Below are 4349 nucleotides of genomic sequence, written 5' to 3'. Positions count from 1 at the left end.
TTGAGTTTTGGAATAATTATCCCACAACTATTGTGTGGTCTACTAGGTATGTTATAGCTCGTTTTGATTTTACTTAATATATATATATATATATATTTATTTTTTTATTTGTGTTCATAAGGTTTCTTCGGTTATTATTTTATTGTTACCACATATTTATGGCTCTTAGTCATAAATTATAATATATGGAAAACATTCATTACCTTTGGAACAACATCGCAGGGAAACTTTCGGAAACTTAATAAGTTTGTCTGGAATACGGCTGTTGGCTTTATTATATTAATGATACTGATTGATTTAACTTACACACATGAATATAATCAAGTTTGGTCAGTAAAATCGGTTATTTTAAGCTGTTGGGTAAATTGTGCGATAAGTATTAAATTTTTGTTAAATAAATTAATCTAAAACTATTTTTAACCTGTAGCATATGATTGGATGGCAATTTTATTCCTGCATGGACCTGTGATTCTATTGATATTATTTAATGTAACTCTTTCAATAATGACCGGATGGCATATTTATAAGGAAAACAGGAATGCTTGCATTGAATGGAGTAATTCCAAAACACAGAATCAGATAAAAAATAAAACAAAGTGAGTAAGATTATTGAGCCTTAAACTAATGTTATTCTTACAATGGTTTTCTGTTATTTATTTCAGTTTTCAATTTTTTTTTCGATTGTTTTTATTTACAGGAGCATTTTCTATTTTTGATGAAATATTTAAAATTTTAATAATATTGAGAATTTTTGATTACGCAGCTTTAGACTGTGCTGAGCCCGTTCTTGCTCTTCAAGGTGTCTTATTATTTGCTTTAACTGTCTTGAGAAAAGAGGTCTTAAAGCCTTTTCTCGAAAGGTAAGTCGTTTGAAAATAAAAAAAAATTTATTAATCATGTCTAATTTCTTTATGTCAGAATTCGGGGACAGCAGAACAGTTCATCAAATTCGGAAACTAAAGAGTCTGAAATTACAAATTAAGTTATCTAAGCGCTGAAAACTGTTAATATTAAAATAATTTTCTGTATTTATCTTTGAGTTCATTGTGTTTTAAGATTTTTTACGGAATGTATAATAAGAGTGGAAACCTATTTATTTCCACACCAGACTAGGACTATTACTTGTCAGTTGCAAATTAAACAATTTTAAAGTTGGGCTTAGGTTTAAGGTTCTTTATGCAACGTACAACGTGCAACCAGATCGTCCAAGTTCCTGCCACTTAGGCGTCAAAAGTGCGTCGCTTGTTGTAATTAATCAATTGCCGGAAGAGCTGGCAACGATGGCAAGGTCCAATGGCAGTGATTCTATGAATAGTTCGACGGTCTCTCACACACACAACATACATGCCACTTTTCATGAATCCGGCATTAGGAAGATCGCGCCACTCGAAACACTACACTGATAAAAATAATGTTCTAAAATCAAGATTTTGGTCTCAGAACTAAGTTTTTTGGTCTAAAAAATGCGTCGAGAACTTCAAATTCTTGAATTAAGAGAACACATCTTGATTTTAAGAACATTTTAAATAAGACCAAGTTCTTATTTTAAGAATAAATGTTCTTAAAATTAAAATCAAAAAATAAAATAAATGAAAATTTTTTTTATTTTATTTTTATATTTATATTTTTTTTTTATTTTTAAATTTTGATATATTTTATATTTTTTTCTGTTTTAATAATCTTATTTTAAGAACAAAATATTTAAGATGAATGTTCTTGATTTTAGAGCTTGGTCTTTTTTTTCAGTGTAGCTCTACCTCGACATGGACATGGGGCATGGGGTATGAAGTATGTGGCATGATGCACAGGCGTGCAGTCGCCACGTTTAATTAACAAGAGAAGTGTGACTGCGACACATCTCTCCGAGATGGCACTCATATACGTGTATATAGTACTCGTATGTATGTATTACGTACACCTCTATCGTGTCTGTTTCTCTGAGATCATCGACAGTGCCGAGACGAATGAGGGAATGAGCCAAGGGAGATGCTATTGCGGGGGAAGCGTAAAGGCATCCCCGAGTGTTTTTTTATTCAAAACTCGTGTCTCGCTCAACTGCATTATCGAAATCTGATTAATAACCATTGTCAGAGGAGCCCAGCATATTCGAGTCGCATTCTCGAGTCTCACGACGCCTTCCCCTTCGTTCCCGATCCCGACTAACCCCCGCCTCCGATGACAAGCTAAAGCGAAGATCTTGTTCCGAAATTTGTATTTTGTCTTGTTTTTAAAAGGTTTTGGTTTCGGATATGTCTGATTGTTAGCTCTTCTTCCTCTTCTTGCTTTCGTGCTTATGTTTGGAGACAGTGCGATTTGTTAACATGAAGCACATAATCTTCTAGACAAAGCTTTAAATTGTTATGCCTTGATTTGAGAATTGTTTTATTGTAAGCTAAGTTTCTTTGGCAGTTTGTTCAAAGAACAAATTAAATTGTTATGTTGAAATTAGACAGAAGTGTTATGGATTTCTTATAGCTTTATACTGCCACTTCTTGTTTATAGTAAATTACTATTCGAAACCTACCTATCCTTTAATTTTCTATACCACAATTATTTTAGAGCTACCATTTTATTTGTATTAACTCCCATATATGTACATTTGCATAAGCTACCGTACGAGTTTTTATGCCTATTTTTGTAATCCCAATTAATTAATTATGTAGAGATGTCTTGATCATCTGTTTGCTCTTAATTAACTAGGAAAAAGATATTAATATAGAACATATGGCATATAGATTTATTTATAGAACTTCACTTCCGTTCTTGTTTATTTATTTTGTTACGCATATTGGAATCCCTTAAATAAAATTCTAATTGATTTTTAAGTGGCATACAAATTATATAATCACGTGCGCTTAGCCATAGACCAGACCAGACCAGACCAATGTCTTTACTTAGAAAGGATGTGGTCCTGCTCTTGCTCTGAGCTCCATCTTGAGGAGTAGGAAGGGTAATGCCTGTAGCATCTATCGTGCCGCGTGGCTTGGCACGAATGATTATTCGTCTTTTTGTTTGATAAATGTTTTTATCACCACATCGAGTTCATTCATTGCCAGCAGCTTAATCTGAATGCCATCGTCAACTGATGGCAGCGCATTAGTTTGTCAGCAGCTGGACTGTCAGCGGGGAGAGGCAAGAAGCTGCGGAAGTTTCATTACAGTTGCCAAACGGAAATGAGCACTTGCCCACGCTCCAGAGTTACCAAGTTACCACGTTGCCAAGTTAACAAGTTACCAAGTTTATAAGTTACCAACACAGCAGAGCTCAAATCGATGCGTATCTCGAATGATGATTTGCGGTGCGAGCTTGATGAAACTTTAACTTTTGAGAACCATAAAATAATTAGCACTTGATTATTATTCAGGGAGCGCTCAGCACTGACAAAAAGTTATCCAAACTTTGTTTGACTCTTAACATGCAACCAGGGAGACATCGCTTTAATTTCTCCAACTATTTGGCTGCAATCTAAAAACGGATTTCGTCCTTTTACTTCCCTTTTAACTAGTTGTCAGCAGCAGGATGCAAATTGTTAAAATAGTTGCAGTGTAAGATTAATGCAAACATTAATTTATCAAATTTTAACGCTCTTAGCGGGATGTCCCTCATTTACCCTGCGCCATTTCCCGTGCTTTATCCCCACTCCTTTTGCCTTTGTTCTTTCTAATAAACTTAAGTGCAGCTCGCGAGCAGGGCAACAGCCCAAGAAGCTGAGACAAAAGCAACAAGAATAAAAAATTAACGTCAAACAAAGAAAATCCACCATTATTATGTGCCACGCACATAAAACTTTGAGCTACAAAAGAAAATTCACATACACTAACACACTCTCGCGCTTACACAAAGTTCGAAAACCGCTGCTCTGTTTTAAGAGGGATGTTCGAAAAGTTTATGTGTGATATATAAAGCATCTCTCACAGGAACTTCTATGAGCAGATTGAATACCGTTTAAGAAATTATGATAGTTTCCTTTATTTTCACTTCTAAGTTTTAAAGATATGATTAAATATTTACAGGTGTTTTTTACAAAATATTTGTATTCTTGATGACAATTGCTTCTAATAACAATGGAACGAAATCTCGGTGTTGCACACGTGAAAATCACAAAAATGGACTTCCATAAAATTATTTCAAAATTCAGCAAAACGTATTATCATTGGTATTATTTTTTGCAGTATAAGTAGCTTTAATTATGTAGAATTATTTAATTAAATAAGATTTAAATTTTATCGACTCGTTCAAAAAAAAATTTAACAAATGTTTGAGTTACAATTACAGCTTGCTTTCAAAAACTCTGAAAATTATATTTGGGTAATTTGAAAATTGGGCAGCATGCCTGATATTCAATTTTA

At 33.6% G+C, this 4349-nt stretch overlaps 1 long non-coding RNA gene across 1 annotated transcript; it reads left to right on the top strand.

The window, feature by feature from the left end:
* The first annotated feature begins 717 nt into the window (after positions 1 to 717).
* Positions 718 to 996, top strand: LOC117789611. The gene is made up of 2 exons (XR_004617916.1): positions 718 to 860; positions 919 to 996. It is a non-coding gene; the product is annotated as an uncharacterized LOC117789611 (long non-coding RNA).
* Positions 997 to 4349: the final 3353 nt, after the last annotated feature.

This window comes from Drosophila innubila, assembly GCF_004354385.1.
Source record: "Drosophila innubila isolate TH190305 chromosome 3R unlocalized genomic scaffold, UK_Dinn_1.0 2_E_3R, whole genome shotgun sequence".
NCBI lineage: Eukaryota > Metazoa > Arthropoda > Insecta > Diptera > Drosophilidae > Drosophila > Drosophila innubila.
The sequence above is the reverse complement of the archived record's forward strand: the minus strand, read 5'-3'. Positions and strand labels throughout refer to the sequence as shown.